At 43.3% G+C, this 20,685-nt stretch overlaps 1 pseudogene across 1 annotated transcript; it reads left to right on the top strand.

Moving 5' to 3' along the window:
• Positions 1-16,196: 16,196 nt before the first annotated feature.
• Positions 16,197-19,144, top strand: LOC311149125 (protein pelota homolog; annotated as a pseudogene). Its single transcript has 2 exons — positions 16,197-16,216; positions 18,261-19,144. The product of its transcript is annotated as a protein pelota homolog (transcript).
• The last annotated feature ends 1,541 nt before the right edge of the window (positions 19,145-20,685 follow it).

The raw sequence follows: 20,685 nt of genomic DNA, 5'->3' as shown, positions 1-20,685 counted from the left end.
TGTTGATCAGGCTGTTGATTGTGGCCTGTGGAACGTTGTCCCATTCCTCTTCAATGGCTGTGTGAAGTTGCTGGATATTGGCGGGAACTGGAACACGCTGTCGTACATGTCGATCCAGAGCATCACAAACATGCTCAATGGGTGACATGTATGGTGAGTTGCAGGCCATGGAACTGGGACTTTAAACACTTTGTTATATTTATGCACAAGAGAAGAAGAGGTTGCCCAGCACAAATTCATGTACAAACATTATTTTTCTTACATATTTGTAATTTAGCAGATGCTCTTATCCAGAGCGACTTATAGGACCAATTTAGGTTAATTGCCTTGCTCAAGGCCACAATGACACATTTTTGACCTAGTTGGCTCGGGATTCAAACCAGCGACCTTTCAGATACTTGCCCAACACTCTTAACCGCTAGGCTACCTGTTAAATACATAACACAATACGTGACATAAGCAGAATACAGAACACTTGAAACATTACAGGACATTTTTCATGATGGAAATTTTAATATTAAAATGTGATTAAAAAAAACTGCATTTTTGGGAAAACCATTTAAGAGCTGGAGTTATTATGCAGTCTGATAGCAGTGGGTAGAGTGGCGTATCGCAGGCGGTTTGAAGAAATCAACTGTGGGAGCAATTATTAGGAAATGGAAGACATACAAGACCACTGATAATCTCCCTCGATCTGGGGCTCCACGCAAGATCTCACCCCGTGGGGTCAAAATGATCACAAGAACGGTGAGCAAAAATCCCAGAACCACACGGGGGGACCTAGTGAATGACCTGCAGAGAGCTGGGACCAAAGTAACAAAGCCTACCATCAGTAACACACTACGCCGCCAGGGACTCAAATCCTGCAGTGCCAGACGTGTCCCCCTGCTTAAGCCAGTACATGTCCAGGCCCGTCTGAAGTTTGCTAGAGTGCATTTGGATGATCCAGAAGAGGATTGGGAGAATGTCATATGGTCAGATGAAACCAAAATAGAACTTTTTGGTAAAAACTCAACTCGTCGTGTTTGGAGGACAAAGAATGCTGAGTTGCATCCAAAGAACACCATACCTACTGTGAAGCATGGGGGTGGAAACATCATGCTTTGGGGCTGTTTTTCTGCAAAGGGACCAGGACGACTGATCCGTGTAAAGGAAAGAATGAATGGGGCCATGTATCGTGAGATTTTGAGTGAAAACCTCCTTCCATCAGCAAGGGCATTGAAGATGAAACGTGGCTGGGTCTTTCAGCATGACAATGATCCCAAACACACCGCCCGGGCAACAAAGGAGTGGCTTCGTAAGAAGCATTTCAAGGTCCTGGAGTGGCCTAGCCAGTCTCCAGATCTCAACCCCATAGAAAATCTTTGGAGGGAGTTGAAAGTCTGTGTTGCCCAGCGATAGCCCCAAAACATCACTGCTCTAGAGGAGATCTGCATGGAGGAATGGGCCAAAATACCAGCAACAGTGTGTGAAAACCTTGTGAAGACTTACAGAAAACGTTTGACCTGTGTCATTGCCAACAAAGGGTATATAACAAAGTATTGTGAAACTTTTGTTATTGACCAAATACTTATTTTCCACCATAATTTGCAAATAAATTCATTAAAAATCCTACAATGTGATTTTCTGGATTTTTTTTCCTCATTTTGTCTGTCATAGTTGACGTGTACCTATGATGAAAATTACAGGCCTCTCTCATCTTTTTAAGTGGGAGAACTTGCACAATTGGTGGCTGACTAAATACTTTTTTTCCCCACTGTATATATCTGCTACTATCCCCAAGGTTTGGAAGGCAGCCCATGTACTCCACCTTCACAAAGGTGGTGACCTTTGTGACCTAAATAATTATTGCCCTATTTCTAAACTTTCTTGCATAGCTAAAATATTAGAAACCTTGATTCATTCTAAGCTAAGATCTTTCTTATCTTTGAAATGTATTCTAAATGTACATCAGTCGCGTCTTAGACCAGGTCATAGCACTATCTCTGCTGCATCCCTAGTTATAAATGATGTGGTTAACTGGATGGATAAAATACATTGTGCTGCCCTCTTCATTGACCTGTCAAAGGCTTTCGATACTGTTGATCACTCACTGCTAATTCAGAGGCTTTCCTTAATTGGCCTAGACCAAGATGCATGTAACTGGTTTTGAAAAATTACTTGTAAATAGAACTCAATGTGTATCTACTGATTGGTGTTAAATCAGGTTTCCTGGATATTACGAAAGGTGTCCCGCAGAGGTCGATTCTGGGTCATGTACTTTTTACTGTTTACATTAACAATATCGACTTGCCTGTAGAAAATTGTAACCTGCACTTGTATGCCGATGATACTGTTGTATATGCTATTCCCCCCACGGTTGACCAGGCTCTATCTGAACTACAGTCTGCCTTCATTGTATTACTGAAAAACTTTATTGACCTGAAATTAGTATTGAATGCAGGTTAAACTAAGTCTCTAACTCTAGAGCACATCAAAATAACTCTGATTTAAGCATATGTACTTTGGATTGTGTCCATGTTGTGTCCCTGCTTACAAATATCTGGGCATCTGGATAGATGAAAGTTGTCTTCTAAAAGGCATATTGATGAGTTAGTTAAGAAGCTGAGAATAAAAATGGGCTTCTTCTATAGAAATAAGTCCTGCCTCTCGCTAAATAGTAGAAAGCAGATTATTCAGTCGACGTTCCTATCGGTCATAGTGTATGGTGACATCTATATGAACGCAGCTGCCACTTCATTAAAGCCGTTAGATGCAATTTATCATAGCGCAGTGCGCTTTATTACGGGCGCCAATTTTAGTACTCATCTCTGCATTCTCTACCAGAAAGTTGGTTGGCCCTCTTTGATGTCACGTAGGTTGATACATTGCTATGTTTTCATTTTATAAAGCCCCTTTACTAAAAGTCACACTGTACCGAACATCTTAACTAAACTTTAGACATACGAGTTACCACACCCGGTCTCAGGGATGCAAGCATAGCCATAACATGATGCAGCCATCACTAAGCTTGAAAATATGGAGAGTGGTACTCATTAATGTTTTGTATTGGATTTGCTCCTAACACAACACTTTGTATTCAGGACAAAAAGTTAATTGCTTTGACAATTTTTTTGCAGTATTACTTTAGTGCCTTGTTGCAATCATGATGCATGTTTTTGAGTATTTGTATTATGTACAGGCTTCCTTCTTTTCACTCTGTCAATTTGGTTAGTATTGTGGAGTAACTACAATGTTGTTGATCCATCCTCATTTTTCTCTTATTACAGTACATAATACATAACTGTTTTAAAGTCACCATTGGCCTCATGGTGAAATCCCTGAGCGGTTTCCTTTCTCACCGCCAACTGAGTTAGGAAGGACGCCTGTATCTTTGCAGTGACTGGGTGTATTGATAGTGATATTCAACGTCTGCTTTTTTATTTTTACCCATCTACCAATAGGTGCCCTTCTTTGCGTGGCATTGGAAAATCTCCCTGGTCTTTGTGGTTGAAACTGTGTTTGAAATTCACTGCTCGACTGAGGGACCTTACAGATAATTCTATGTGTGGGGTACAGAGATGAGGTAGTCATTCAGAAATCATGTTAAACACTGTTATTGCATTATTAGTGAGTCCATGCAACTTATTATGTGACTTGTTAAGCAAATGTTTACTCCTGAACTTTTTAGCCGGTGTGTGTGTATGTGTGTGTGTGTGTGTAGACATTGTACTGTGAGCTCCCAGGGTGTGTCAACCATGCCAGAAGTTGACCCTCTAGTTCCCGATGTGCGACGTCATCTCTCTTCCCCCCTTTGTTTCCCCGCTCAGGAGGAACTTTCTAAAATTGTCTTTTTGTTTCAACGTTCACAACAGCCCTGTTTCCTCTGGCGTCGGGCTGTGTGTGTGTGCGTGTGTGTTATTGATACTCTACTCTATAAAGTACGTCCTGAAAACAGGAACTGTATGGAAATAGGCAAGGATGAGGAAGGGTGTGAATCTTCCTCTCAGATATTATTTATACTTTATTTATATTGTATTTATACAAGAAGAGGACCCTCTTTCATAACTGTGTCCCTTTTTAATTAGATCCACATTTCAATTAAGACATTAATGAGCGAGCTAGGACAGACGTAGTCAATATAACTATTTGTTCAGCACTTATGAAATGTACAGCGACAGAATTCAGAACATGGGCCGTTCTTACAGTATTCTCCCTGTACACCAAGTCAGAACCGTAGGATAAATAAAGGGGGGATATAAGCAGACAATGAAAGCTCTTACAATATTCGATGATGACATTTCTCTAAAAGAGGCTATAGGCTAAATGTGCACCACCAAGTCAGAACAGTAGGCTAAGGTATGAGGGGAAAAGGGACCAAAATATGAGGGTGGGGCACATGGGCTACTAACAGCTTACTACACAACATACACTTAGTATTACTTTCTTAGCTACAGTATACATATCTCCCTGGCATATTACATCATTTATGCAGCAGCATACAATACATCTTTGGGCTCACCTTTGTTGTGCTGTGCTCACTTGAACAGGAAGGTGGTGTGGCGGTCCTTTGTGTGAAAATGTGTCATCAAACTTTGTCATCAAAGTCTGGCGTTCTCTGGATTTATGGTGCTTTAAAGACAACTGCGTACATGGAAAAAAACAAGGTTGAATCATGATGTCAGTGATCTTCAGGTCAGAGCTCTAGAAAGAGGCCAGAGTTCCCAACTTGGAATTCTGAGTTGGATGACCGTTCAAAACGTGTTTTCCCAGTCAGTTCCAAGTTGTCTTGAACTCACTGAAGTCTGAGATTTCCCAGTTCCGAGTTTCCAGTTGTTTCGAACACGGCAGAAGTCATGCTGGATTGACAGCATGGCCAATGTTGAAGGTTTATCCTTTTAAGCTTGGAAAAGAGACCCTTAAACCCAGACTTGGACCACAAACCCTCTCCACTGAATAGCAGGCTAGTGATTGCTTTGCAAGGATTGCAGTTAGCCACTGATTCCTTCCAAACCTGCTCATTGTTGAATTTGCGATTTCCAACTTGTTGTGTGATGTTTATGGCCGATGAGCACCGATACGTTTTATCTATAATTTTTCTTCACAAAATCTCTTCAAATGACGAGGATTGAAAAGGATTTGCAAGTAGATTGTTGACTTGATTCATGATGATGACTGCTAGCTTGCTAGCTAAGATTTTGAAAGTATGATGTTGACGTGATCAGTCCAATCAAAGCTACGGTACATATAACGTGATTTGATGTAATTTTATCTGTGGCCAATGACCTTGAGCCTTCTTGGATGGGCACTTCTAATTTAACTCTATGGCAGCACCCAAGGGGCTTGAATTTTTTAGCTCTCCCCATAGATTTTGCGGTGAAGTAGTGTCCCAATGAGTGACAGAACACTGAGCCAATCACGGCGCAACTAGAGAACATTACCAACCCCTACGCTCCATATTTTCTGCTGGCTGCCCCACCACCACAGAAAGCACTGAGCTAGGCTGAAACACTTGCATTTTGGAGCTGCCTTACTCAAGAAAGCAAAAAAGAGACCATGTTTGTATACAAAATATTAAAATGGGTATGTATATATTTTTTCTATGTACACTACCGGTCAAATGTTTTAGAACACCTACTCATTCAAGGGTTTTTCTTTATTTTTACTATTTTCTACATTGTAGAATAATAGTGAAGACATCAAAACTATGAAATAACACATATAGAATCATGTAGTAACCAAAAAAGTGTTAAACAAATCAAAATATATTTTATATTTGAGATTCTTCAAATAGCCACCCTTTGCCTTAATGACAGCTTTGCACACTCTTGGCATTCTCTCAACCAGCTTCACCTGGAATGCTTTTCCAACAGTCTTGAAGGAGTCCCCACATATGCTGAGCACTTGTTGGAATTGGAACATGCTGTCGTACACATCGATCCAGAGCATCAAAAACATGCTCAATGGGTGAGATGTCTGGTGAGTATGCAGACCATGGAAGAACTGGGACATTTTCAGCTTCCAGGAATGATGTACAGATCCTTGCGACATGGGGCCATGCATTATCATGCTGAAACATGAGGTGATGGCGGCGGATGAAGTGCACGACAATGGGCCTCAGGATCTTGTCATGGTATCTCTGTGCATTCAAATTGCCATTGCTAAAATGCAATTGTGTTCGTTGTCCGTAGCTTATTCCTGCCCATACCATAACTCCACCACAACCATGGGGCACTCTGTTCACAACGTTGACATCAGCAAACCGCTCGCCCACACGATGCCATACACGTGGTCTGCGGTTTTGAGGCCGGTTGGACAAATTCTCTAAAACGACGCTGGAGGCGGTTTATGGTAAATAAATTAACATTCAATTCTCTGGCAACATCTCTGGTGGACATTCCTGCAGTCAGCATGCCAATTGTACGCTCCCTCAAAACTTGAGACCTCTGTGGCATTGTGTTGTGTAACAAAACTGCACATTTTAGAGTGGCCTTTTATTGTCCCCAGAACAAGGTGCACCTGTGTAATGATCATGCTGTTTAATCAGCTTCTTGATATGCCACACCTGTCAGGTGGATGGATTATCTTGGCAAAGAAGAAATGCTCACTAACAGGGATGGAAACAAATTTGTGAACAGAATTGGAGAGAAATACTATTTTTGTGTGTATGGAACATTTCTGGGATCTTTTATTTCATCTCATGAAACATAGGACCAACACTTCATGTTGCATTTTATATTTTTGTTCAGTGTAAAATGCAGGTTTTGCAGAATATATTGTCGTCTGTAATGCATCCCAGTGGGGTATTGGCGCGCTCTGAATTAGAATTTGGGATCTTTTCCCAGATAACAAATGTTGAAAGAACATTCCCTGAAAGTTGCACCAATTTTCATTAAAGGTTAAAACGGATGGTTTTCTTAATGTTCTTTGAATGTTTTCTTTTGGTTGTATGAAGGTAGCGGAGAATATTCTGGGAACGTTCCCTGAAGCTTACAAAGTTAGGAACGTTCTGGGAACGTTCTTTGAAGGTTCTGAGAATGAACTCTGAAGGTTAACAATGTTCATTAAAGGTTCAAACGGATGGTTTTCTTAACGTTCTTTGACGTTCTCTTTTGGTTTTATGAAGGTAGCGGGGAACGTTCTGGGAAGGTTACAAAGTTGGGAACACACACCCGGGATTACACAATTAAATAAATTATGAACAATTAACACAATTATAATTTAAATGATCAATTAGCTTTATAACACGGGTTTGGATAAATCTGCAATCTGATTGGAACACACACACACACCTTTACATCCTCGGACCGAGGCCCAAACTCGGCGGTCCTCACTGCAGGAACTTCATCCACACTCTCGACAGGTTCCATCTCTGAGCTACTGGAACACGTATCCCTCTATTTGCACTTGATGCCAACCTTCCTTGCCACACTGCTTTCCTCTACACTCAACTTCTTCTCAACAGTCATCACTGCACCTGCCACCACATCTAATTAATCCTCACTCTCGTCACTCTCAATTTCCTCTAGTTCTTCCAAATATTCTGTGAAGTCCCTCATTCCACATTACTTCATAACCATTTCCACTGTTCTCCTTTTTTTCTTGTCCATCATCTTCACCTTCACCAGATCTTTCAGAAGGCCTGTGTAATCCCCCACTCCATGTTTATTCATAATAGGCTCCACTTTCTTCCAAGTTTTTTTGGGGGAATAAAAAATTATGTGCACTCACCTCCACACACACTTTATCTCCTCTTTCAGCAGTTTGATCCAATATGGCCCTTAGATATGCAACGTTCCCAGAACTTTTTTTCTTCCATCAACCACACGGGAACCACGTTACGTAAAAGTTATAATTTACCAAAAGATTACATTATTTTGAGGTTATTTGAACATTCTCAGAACAATGTGTTTCTACTTTACCAAAATAGCAAAGTTCTCTGTGAAATTTATTTTTCTAAGAACCAAAGGAAAACCTTTTAGGGAACGTTACAGGAACGTTCTGTGCTAGCTGGGTTCTCGTTGGATTCATAGTCTCTCCCCTTTAACTGTCCTAATTGCCCCATTCTTATAACCTCCGATGATCAGGGATTGAGTCTGTTGGAGAGGATCAGCTTGAGCAAAGTGAGGTGTAGAATCACTGATCTACAAATAGTATTCCCTGTCAAATAATAGGCTTTGTGTGCAATTAAAGATTCGTATGCTACGCCTCCCCTGGTTTAGGCGATCCCCCACCACCAAACACTCACGCACAACCAGACATTAAATTATTGATTGGAGACTACTAGCATTTCCTAGGATTGTTGGACTGCAGCAAACCCAGTGCTGGAAATAACGGTAAAAGAAAACCCACAAAAAACAACCACAACACCTGGCCCTACGCATTACAGGTGCAAAGGACCCAAATATTTCAGAGATCTTATAGATGCGTGGTCTAGCTTTTCACATTGGCACCGACTGGTAAGATGCTTCAGGAGGGCGGTCATGTTTCCTGGGTTCGAGCCGCGGTGTGAGCCGATTCAGGAGGAAGTGGTACTCGCTAAGCAAGCAGCGTGACATTCTTTACACACGCATGCGCACTCACATGCATACACACACCTGTCTGCTGGTGTATAGTTCATGTAGGATTGAACTCTTGTACAGAGTAAACTCTTACCCAGACCACCACAAGCATTATGGGATTGATTTTCCCTTGGGGGTCATTAGCGACATGTTCTAACTGCGATACACTGTCAGTGTATCAGTCAGTAAGAAACTATTATGTAATGGTTGCAGTTACATTGTGAAAACACTGTAGTTGCCCCTGTCCTGTGATAGTTATGGTTATATTGTTAAAGCGTTGTAGTTACGTACTGAAATAATTGTACAGTATAGAAGAAAAGGTTCCAAAAGGGTTCTTCGGCTGTCCCCATAGGAGAACCCTTTTTGGTTCCAGTTAGAATCCTTTTAGGTTCCATTTACCGGTAATGAAACAGGGTTCTTCAAAGGGTTTTCCTATGGGGACAACCGAATAACCCTTTTAGGTGCTAGACTGCACACACACACACACACACACACACACACACACACACACACACACACACACACACACACACACACACACACACACACACACAGCTTTCCAACAGCGGAAACACAGATGCTTTTCTCCTCAGTGGAAATTGCTGTACTCAGCCAGGTAAATAAGAGCCTTCCAGTAAACACTCGTAGCCTGTAGTAGAACAACGATGTGAGAGAGCGAGGGAGAGACAGAGTTGGTGCTTCAGAGCTCCGGGTGGATCAGAGTGCTGATATCTGTCCTCCAGGGATAACCCTGGGGCCTGACGGCACTCTCTCTGGAAATGCTGATTACTCAAACAGAAACTCAAACTGATTACTCAAACAGTGTGTGTGTGTGTGTGTGTGTGTGTGTGTGTGTGCGTATGTGTTATGGTTCAGGTGCTCAGTAGCAGTAGCAGTAACAAGATGGCAGCAAACTCCTACGGTCTCACCTCCTCTCCTCTTCCTGCTGCTCTCTCCTCAGGAACAAGATCATCAAGGTTCTATCAGCTCTATTTACACTCCACTCATTCTGTGTGTGTGTGCGTGCTTGTGGAAGCAGTTCTGAAATAGTGCGTTAGAGAGTGCCAGGAGCCAGAGTGGCACCAGACCACAGACACACACATCTGTCTCTGTCAGCCTCATCCCTCCCCACCCATCCTCTTCCTCCTCACCCACTGACATTAACTGACCCACTCTCTCAAAGGGGCATCATCATATAAAGGAAACGAGAACACCCTTGATGTGTCTACAGCTGAGTTGGCCATGATAGTCCTGGCCTGTTATGGTATATTTACCAGCCTACTGGTCATAATGGTCCATTGGCCTATCATGGCTCTGCGATGTTGAACTATGAGAACTGTAGACCCTCTCCGGCCCCCTACTCTGTCCTGCTGATGACTCTTCCTGCTGTCACATCTCCTGCCAACACACAAACAAGCACGCACAACACTCTCTCTCACATACACACAGAGAGAGTGAATGAGAGCTGGCATGTGTACCTGGCTCAGGAACAGAGAGTTGTACTAGCAGTTACCTTCAGATCAATAGCATCTGGTAGGAGGATAGGGCCCAGCACACACACTCCCCAGCAGTCATAAACACAAAGCGTCTGGTGTTTGGACAAACAACAGGCAGACTAATGACTCAACAACAAAAACATGCTGCAACTTCTTTCTTTCTTTCTTTTCTCCATTTTCTTCGACCTGTCGGTCTGCTAGCCATTACTGTTGGAGGGAGAAAACAGCAATCAACTCTCTGGCCACAATCCTGCCACACACAAGTTATAACACGCATGCATATTTGTGAGTGTATGTGTAGCAGTGTGCAAGGACTCAGTAAACTGATATCAGGTCAATGAGACAGAGAGATAAAGAGAGAGCGAGGGGGAGAGAGAGCAATACCAAGAAGGAGAAGGATGAAACTGAGAAGAAGAGGAGGAAATGGGGAATAGCGATATGTGACTCAGCTATAATCCATTCTGTGTGTGTGTGTGTGTAGGTGTGTTAGCCAGGGCAGGCCTGTTAGTCCACTCAGCTGCATTGTATCCCCCAGCATGCTTTGCAGCATGCCAAGATCAACAGCAGAGGCTTTGGAGCTGGAGAGGCTATTTCCTGCCTCCACAACCCCCCCACCAACGTGTGTGTGTTTGTGTGAGAGAGAGAGAGAGAGAGAGAGAGAGTGTATAGGGGGATGCAGGTACATATGTTCTTGGCTGTTTTAATTCACTGGTCAGGAGAACAGTGAGTGCATGCGTCTATGCATGCGTGTGTGTATATGTGTGTGTATATGTGTGTTTGTGCTTTGGGAGACTGCAGGGATGTTGATATTGAAGGATAAGCCAGGAGCAGCCAGCTGGTTTGAGTTGAAGACAATAAGAGAGATTCAACCTGCATGTGGTTTTCATTTAACCTCCCCTTCCCCCTCCCCCTTCGCTCATCCCCCGTTCTCTCTCCCCTCCACACTAAAGGCTGAGTTATCTGCCCCTCTTTGTCATCTCTCGCTCCCTCCCTCCCTCGATCGTTTAATTTCTTGGGCAATCGCTCCTCAGCATTCAGAAACACATGAGCGAGCCAAATGTCTATCAATAACCCATTCTCCAGCCTGCCTGCTGTGTTGTGTTGTGTTGTAATGTCCAGTGTATGACGTCATGTTGACATTACCAGCAGAGCAGCAGACTGTCCTGCTGTTCCCTAACACCTCATCAGAACACCATCTCTGTCAAAGTAACCCACACGAATTTCAAACTCCTCCTCTGGATGCATCTCAGCAAAAAGAGAAGCATCTTTACTTTGATCAGCAATCAGCTGCTTCCTAGACATCGAAGTGTTAACTGTAGGGACCCTCTCTTCTTTCAGAGGTCCTAGAAACTCACTCACATTTGGGGTTTTCAAAGGAGAGGTCAACTCAGGAGGTTTACCGAAATCAGAACCACACATAACCGTCTCAGACAGATCGAACATGGTGGGATTGCAGACATCCTCCTCAACACTAGACTTGCTCTCGGCAATCTTCTTAGACATAGCATGTGTAACTGCACACGCAGGGAACACTAGGGTACTTTTCAGATAACCCTTCAGGTTCCTCTTCTCTGGGTTCCTTACAAACAACAGGATTTGGCACGACCTTCCCGCCAGCCAAATCGTTGCTCAAAATTGATGAGACTCCCTTCACCGGGAGGCTAGGCCTCACTCCAACGACGACAGACCCAGTAGCAAGACCAGATTCGAGTTTGACATTATAGAAAGGAACTTCCATGCAACCCATCTCCACGCCTTGAACTAACACACTGTAAACAGTTGCTGAAGTGTCAGACAAATGCTAAACAAAATGAAGGATTGGGCTGCCACAGTGTCTTGCAGTATCTTCACAGGCTGTTCAACAGCATCACCACTCTGCAGAGACATGAACCCGTCTGAAACAAAGGCTTCATACACATCTGATCCAAAATCTTGTTTAGGAGATAATCCATTCCCAACCAGAGCCTTAAATTGCTTTTTCTCCCTAATTTTTCTGTTTCAACTTAGGACACTGAGAGACAATGTGTCCTTTTTCACGGAAGTAATGACAAACTGGCGTATACGAAAAAACTGTTTTTGCCAATCCTTATCTTTGGGCACTGTGGAACAAGACTGAAACCTCATAGTTGGAGGTGACTTCTCTGGATTGCTTTTTGTGTAGGGATAACTACTGGGTGATTTTTTTGTGAAGGTAGTTTTGTGTCAACACAAACTCATCTGTAACGACTGCAGCTTTCTCCAGAGTGAGATGCTTCCCACTGGGCACACACTGGTTGAATCAATGTTGTTTCCACGTAATTTCAACGAAATTACATTGGACCAATGTGTACTAGACTTTGAATTGGTGTCTGTGCCCAGTGGGTTGTGCTCATAAATGCAATTCTTGAACTGCTCGAATTGAGTGTCTTTATATCTTCAAGGTCCCTGAGCTCTTGAGAACCACACCATAGAGCAAAAAATACATGCTTGTTCCCTTGAGAATCTCCTCCTCCTCAACTGTGCTGGGTGACCTGGGTGTGTTCAGCAGGACATGATGTAGAAAAGAAACAAGTGTTTCTTATTGGACAAGTTTCACCTAGTTTAAAAAAGTTTTTTTGCTTTTTCGTATGAACTTACCCTGATGACAATGCGGTCCATAACCTCTCATCACTCCCCAGGATGTGGTCGATGTTGGTCAGTAATGTGTAGTCATTGAGTGGTTGATCTGTGGTTATGATCTCCAACAGTAAGTGGTAATGTGGAGGTTTCTTGAAAGGCTCATTAAAACTGCCAACAGCATGATGGGTAATCAGGTCAGCAGATGAGTCAGAGTACAGAGGGATGAGAGGGAGAGGGAGAGGGAGAGGGAGAGGGGGAGAAGGGGAGGGATAGAGATGGAGGGGTGCAGAGGGAATAGAGAGAGAGAATTAGAATATACATCTGAAGCAATGGGGGGAGAAAACATAATGTTACTAGTGTTCTCTGATATTATGAGTGAGATACTGAATCTCACAGTGGGATTTACGAGAATCTCTAAGCAGCTCAAATAACTAATCATACAAGTCTGTCGGGGACAGACGGGTCGACTGGCGAATGAGGAAGCCCCTGCCCTCATACTAAAGAGTCATTCGCCCACCCTTTGGGCATTCTCGAGCATGCCGAACTTCCTCACATTCTTGTGAGTAGGGGAATGTGGTGAGATATCTGTCATAATATCAGAGAACCATGGTTACGCAAGTAACCTTAAGATCTCTTTCAATTATTTGTTTAGATATCTCACAGTGGGATATGGCCAACTTCCGTATCGCACATGCTCTCCGAAGCCAGGTCTCAACATATCAGGAGGCAAAACAAACGCACATCTGTTTATGCGAGGTGCTGGCTAGCGGAGTAGAACACTTGAAAAAGAAAAGGAGAGCCTCACACTCTAGAAGCTCAGATGCAATAATTGAATAACCAACGTTTAAACAGACAAGCTGTCTTCATAAGTCTCAACATATCAACCCTCAGAGACCCTGACACTGAGGACAGTATGCGGCAAAGACTGTGCAGTGACGTCTAGCCAGTAGAACCTCATAAAAGTATAAGGGGATGCCCAACAAGCCTCATCACAAATCTCCTGCAAGGAAATGCCCCTAAACAACGCCCAAGAAGTAGCCATACCTCTGTGGAGTGAGCCCTCAGGCCTTCCGGAGGCTGTAACCCTTTGCTATTATAGGCCAATATAATAGCTTCCACAATCGAATGTGATAACCATCGATGAGAGAGGGGCTTCCCCTCACAGGGAGGTGCCCAAGACACAATGAGTTGGTCTTTCTTGCACAAAGCTCTCATTCTATCCAAGTAAATGCGCAATGCACGTAATGGACACAAATGGTGGAGCCGTTCTTCTGTCATATAAGGGAAAGGCAGCAGGTGGAAAGCCACACGCTCCAAGGCCAGACAATTGTAAATGCTGCTGACCTTAGACATAAAGGCAGGGTTGGGCAACAAGGTAACCTTGGAAGAGCCCTGGGCAAACTGTCGGCACGAATGGTGAACTGACAGTGCATGTAGTTCACTCACTCGCTTTGTGGAAATAAGGGTGACCAGTAAAGCGTTCTTAAAGGAGAAATGCAGTGCATTCGGAAAGTATTCAGACCGCTTGACTTTTTCCACATTTTGTTATGTTCCAGCCTTATTCTAAAATGGATTACATTGTTTTTTTTCCTCATCAATCTACACACAATACCCCATAATGACAAAGCAAAAACTGGCTTTTAGAATTTTTTGCAAATGTATTAAAAATATAAAACTGAAATATCACATTTACATGTGTATTCAGACCCTTTACTCAGTACTTTGTTGAGTCTTCTTGTGTATGACACTACAACCTTGGCACACCTGTATTTGGGGATTTTTTCCCATTCTTCTTTGCAGATCCTCTCAAGCTCTGTCAGGTTGGATGGGGAGCATCACTGCACAGCTATTTTCAGGTCTCTCCAGAGATGTTCGATTGGGTTCAAGTCCGGGCTCTGGCTGGGCCACTCAAGGACATTCAGAGACTTGTCCCGAAGCCACTCCTGCGTTGTCTTGGCTGGAGCAGGTTTTCATCAAGGATCTCTCTGTACTTTGCTCCGTTCATCTTTCCCTCAATCCTGACTAGTCTCCCAGTCCCTGCCGCTGAAAAACATCCCCACATGATGCTGCCACCACCATGCTTCATTGTAGGGAGGGTGCCAGGTTTCCTCCAGATGTGACGCTTGGCATTCAGGCCAAAGAGTTCAATCTTGGTTTCATCAGGCCAGAGAATCTTGTTTCTCATGGTCTGAGAGTTCTTTAGGTGCCCTTTGGCAAACTCCAAGTGGGCTGTCATGTGCCTTTTACTGAGGAGTGGCTTCCTTCTGGCCACTCTACCATAAAGGCCTGATTGGTGGAGTGCTGCAGAGATGGTAGTCCTTCTGGAATGTTCTCCCATCTCCACAGAGGAACTCTGGAGCTCTGTCAGAGTGACGGGTTATTGGTCACCTCCCTGACCAAGGCCCTTCTCCCCCGATGGCTCAGTTTGGCCGGGCGGCCAGCTCTAGGAAAAGTCTTGGTGGTTCCAAACTTCTTCCATTTAACAATGATGGAGGCCACTGTGTTCTTGGGGACCTTCAATGCTTCAGACATTTTTGATACCCTTCCCCAGATCTGTGCCTCAACACAATCCTGTCTCGGAGCACTACGGACAATTCCTTCGACCTCATGGCTTGGTTTTTACTCTGACATGCACTGTCAACTGTGGGACCTTAAATAGACAAGTGTGTGCTTTTCCAAATTAAGTCCAATCAATTGAATTTACCACAGGTGGACTCCAATCAAGTTGTAGAAACACCTCCAAGGATGATCAATGGAAACAGGATACACCTGAGCTCAATTTCGAGTCTCATAGCAAAGAGTCTGAATACTTATGTAAATAAGTACCTGTTTTCACTTTGTCATTATGGGGTATTGTGTGTAGATTGATGAGGAACATTTTGTATTTAATCCATTTTAGAGTAAGGCTGTAACAGAACAAAATGGGGAAAAGTCAAGGGGTCTGAATACTTTCCGAATGCACTGTATTTAATCTCCACGCATTCCAGCGGTTTAGAAGGCTGCTGTGAAATCTCCTCAAGCACAATAGACAAATCTCATGACAGGACTAAAAGCTTGGCAACTGGACGTAAGTGACGTGCTCCCTTCATGAAACAACATAAGGGGTGTTTAAACCTAGTGTGGTTGTCAAAGCCTATATAACAGGCCAAGATAGCAGCTAGTTAGGCTATGGAGCGATTTTAGCGCTAACAGATTTTTTTTATTTATAAAATAACTTTTTATTTGTACTAGGATATTGAATTTGAATTGAATGTTTTTGCATTTGTAATGCACAAATTGAATCATGAAATTCATAAATTGAACTTTTATTTCATGATTTGAAACTGAATTGAATGAATATTGCATTCATTTTCCAAATTCAATTTCAATTCAATTTCAATTTATATATATTAACTTTCAGAGAAGACCGGAGAATTACACCAGACAGGACAGACTGACCCTAGCCCCTCGGCACATAGACTATTGCAGCATACAGTGGATACTGGAGACTGAGATGGGGGGTGCTTCTGCAAGTTCGAGACCCAGGCAGACGACACACAAGGGGTGCATGTCCTTGCCTGATATGGTTGCCCGCATGGACACGTATGTGCCGGTGCTGGGGCAGGGGTCTTTCTCTGTACCCCTTTGGCTGAGCTAGCAGGCTTCATGACTCCAAAGAACAGTTCATTCGAGAATAAAGTGAAACATAGCTAGCTTTAACTGCATTGGCCAGTAGCCTAGCTAGTTAGGACAGTGCTAGCCGGAGAACCTAATCCTTTAACAATGTGAACGTAGCTAGCGTACGCCTCGCAGCACACCTGTGAACAGTTAAACAGGAAAACAGATCCAAGTCGTGTTGAGGAGAGGTAGAGTAGACTTTTCTTTGAGGAACAGAGGTGAGAATGACCAGAGGGCGGGCAAATGGCTCTTTAGTATGTGGAGAGGGGCTCCCTCCTTTGCTACTCGACCTGTCTGTCTGTGTTTGAGTAGTTATTCGAGCTGCTTACATATTCTGGTGAATCCCACTGTGAGATATCGAAACGAATAATTGATAGAGAACTCACAAACACATAATGCGCGTACGAATGCACGCATGCACACCCTGTTAAAAGCTTGGCTTGGACTCCTACTACTGCCTTTGGGGGACAGGGAATGAAGTTGCAGTGGGACTGTGTTGTATTTGTCTCCAAAAATGATTGTTTTTAATTAAATTACATTTGTAGGTCAGCTTCTCAGAGTCATTGCAGAATGTCAGAAGTCAGACACACACACACACACACACACACACGCAAGCAGGCACGCACGCATTCACGCTCGTACACATACACACACACACACAGCCCTCAGGTCCTCTTTGGACAGAGTATAAATAAAGCAAACATGGACATTAGTCCATCTGTGTTGAATTAGAGGCCACAGTATGGATAAACTCATTACTGGAGAGGAGAGGAGAGGAGAGGAGAGGAGAGGAGAGGAGAGGAGAGGAGAGGAGAGGAGAGGAGAGGAGAGGAGAGGAGAGGAGAGGAGAGGAGAGGAGAGGAGAGGAGAGGAGAGGAGAGGAGAGGAGAGGAGAGGAGAGGAGAGGAGAGGAGAGGAGAGGAGAGGAGAGGAGAGGAGAGGAGAGGAGAGGAGAGGAGAGGAGAGGAGCAGAAGAGCCGAAGGGCCGAAGGTTCGAAGGTCCGAAGGTCCGAAAGAGTGGGTTGTGTTCCTGTCAGTGTAAATGGTGATTTGATTCCAGTTCACATGTGGATCTGATTCCATTTACAAATATTTCCCAAACATGTTGTTGATTTTGTTCATCCTCAGAATTAAACGTGAGTAAGTAGTCACTCAATCACAGAAACAGAGCCATTGAACAACAAGCAGGAATGGTCAACATTTTCACACTATGAAATAAAGTAAACCATACTGTTTCTCTTTCCTTTTTTGAAAACATGCAGAAATTGTTTTACATTGTGCCATTGGAAAATAACTGGGATATGTTTTTGACAAAACAAAGCATATACCTTTGATCTAAGAGATAAATACTGTATTTACACAATTGTATTGTCCAATCACCATCTAGAGGACAGTTAATACCTTCCACTAGATACATGTCTGAAGAGGAAGAAGTGAGAAATATTTGCAGAACTCATAGGGCATATTTAATGTGAAGGATCTTAGTTGTGGTAATTTGGAGTCCTAATAGCTCATAAAGAAAATATATGACGATGGGCAACGCATCCTCCAGAAATTATGAGACTGAGAGTAAGTATTGAAATAATATTTTACGCAAAGAAAAATACAGCAGTGTTAGCTAACAATATGTGAATGGGTAACACTTTATTTGGATAGTCCTAACCTTAACCCTTATTCTAAACCTAACCGTAACCTTAGCAAGCAGTTGATTATCAACAGATAGTTTGTTGATAATATGACCATTTGTAGAGGATCTACAGATGGAAAATCCAGACTATCCAAATAAAGTGTGACCTGTGAATATACAGTTGTGGTCAAAAGTTTTGAGAATGACACAAATATTAATTTTCACAAAGTCTGCTGCCTCAGTTTTTATGATGGCAATTTGCATATACTCCAGAATGTTATGAAGAGTGATCAGATGAATTGCAATTAATTGCAAAGTCTCTCTTTGTTCTTCCTCTGTCAGCGTGGGGAGCTCCAGAGTGCACACCACCCTGTGTGTGTGTGGATACTATTGACTTTGACGCACAGGCCTGCCAGCTGAGGGTGAAGGGAACTAACATCCAGGATAATCAATATGTGAAGATGGAGGCTTACCACACCATTGAGCTGGAGCTAAACAGGAAGTTCACACTTGCCAAAAAGATCTGGGATAGTGTCGTGCTCGATAGGATCGAGCAGGCGTGTGACCACACCCAGAAGGCAGACGTAGCGGCCGTGGTGATGCAGGAGGGTCTGGCCAACCTGGTGCTGGTGACCCCCACTATGACCCTACTAAGGGCCAAAGTGGAGGTGACCATCCCTCGCAAGAGGAGAGGCAGCTGCACCCAGCATGAGAAGGCCCTAGATAGGTTCTATGAGGCAGTGATGCAGGGGATCCTCAGACATATCAACTTTGACGTGGTGAAGTGTATACTGGTGGCCAGTCCAGGGTTTGTGAAGGACCAGTTCATGGCCTACCTCTTCAGGGAGGCAGTCCGACAAGACTCCAAGATTCTGCTGGAGAACAGGCCCAAGTTCATGTTGGTCCTCTCCTCCTCGGGACACAAATACTCCCTAAAAGAGATTATATGCGATCCAGCTGTCACGGCTAGATTGTCTGATACCAAGGCAGCAGGAGAGGTGAAAGCCCTGGAGGACTTCTACAAGATGCTACAACATGAGCCCGACAGAGCCTTATATGGGTTGGCTCACGTGGAGAAAGCTACCGAAGCACTGGCTATTGACATCTTGTTGATTAGCGATAAGCTCTTCAGGCACCAAGATGTGGCCACACGGAGAACATACAGTGGGGGAAAAAAGTATTTAGTCAGCCACCAATTGTGCAAGTTCTCCCACTTAAAAAGATGAGAGAGGCCTGTAATTTTCATCATAGGTACACGTCAACTATGACAGACAAATTGGTCAATCCCACAAATTCTGACAAACTCCAAGCATTGATTATGCAAGAATGGGCTGCCATCAGTCAGGATGTGGCCCAGAAGTTAATTGACAGCATGCCAGGGCGGATTTCAGAGGTCTTGAAAAAGAAGGGTCAACACAGCAAATATTTACTCTTTGCATAAACTTAATGTAATTGTCAATAAAAGCCTTTAACACTTATGGAATGCTTGTAATTATACTTCAGTATACCATAGTAACATCTGACAAAAATATCTAAAAACACTGAAGCAGCAAACTTTGTGAAGACCAAAACTTTTGACCATGACTGTACTGGCTCTGCCATGGAAATAGTGGGGGACAATGTGGGTAAATCTTATACGTTTTTTCTGAACAGCTCCTTTAATGTTGGAGGGAAGTGAAATTACATGGTACAGGTGAGTAGGCTACATAGATTTGGCTTACGGTGGTTTCCTGCATATCTTTATATCTGATAAGTTTGTCGTTTATCAGCATTCCTTCGAATCCCAGCCTAAGACAGACCACTAACTGTAAATAAATGTAGTCTAGCTAACAACCTAATTCGAAGTAAAAATATGAGACAAAAAGTAAGTTACCACTTCTCTCTCTGCTAGCAACAGAGACACTCCTTCATGCTAACTCCTTCATACTAAACATGGCCAGTATGAATGATATACGTATATGGTGATATTATTTATCAAAGTGCAGCTGCTACTGCCCTACTTTTTGTTACAGGTGACAATTTTGATACTTATCACTGCATCCTGTATCAAAAGGTTGGCTGGACTTTGCTAAAGACCTGTAGATCTCTACATTACTCTCTTTTTGTTTACAAAGCCCTACTTCATAAACTTCCATCTTATCTAACTTTGCTGTTGAAGTATAGACACCTGAGCTACCTATCCCGTTCACAGGATTGGTTAACTCTTGAGGTTCCTAGGGTCTCCACCGAGCTAGGTAAATCTGTTTTTAGTTTTAATGCACCGTATTGTTGGAACAAAATTCAAAATACATTTCATCTTGACGTTCTGGTGCCGTTCTTGCGCACGAATGTGTTTACATACCTGTTAGTGAGCATTTCTCATTTGCCTAAGATAATCCATCCACCTGACAGGTGTGGCATATCAAGAAGCTGATTAAACAGCATGATCATTACACAGTTTCACCTTCTGCTGAGGACAATAAAAGGCCACTTTAAAATGTGCAGTTTTGTCACACAACACAATGCCACAGATGTCTCAAGTTTTGAGTGAGTGTGCAATTGGCATGCTGAATGCAGGAATGTCCACCAGAGCTGTTGCCAGAGTATTGAATTTTAATTTATCTACCGTAAGCCTCCTCCAACGCAGTTTTTGAGAATTTGGTAGTACGTCCAAACGGCCTCACAACCGCAGACGACGTGTAACCACGCCAGCCCAGGACCTCCACTTCCGGCTTCTTTACCTGCGGGCTCGTCTGAGACCAGCCACCTGGACAGCTGATGAAACTGT

Source organism: Coregonus lavaretus (assembly GCF_964263955.1).
Source record: "Coregonus lavaretus genome assembly, chromosome: 21".
Lineage (NCBI taxonomy): Eukaryota > Metazoa > Chordata > Actinopteri > Salmoniformes > Salmonidae > Coregonus > Coregonus lavaretus.
The sequence above is the reverse complement of the archived record's forward strand: the minus strand, read 5'-3'. Positions and strand labels throughout refer to the sequence as shown.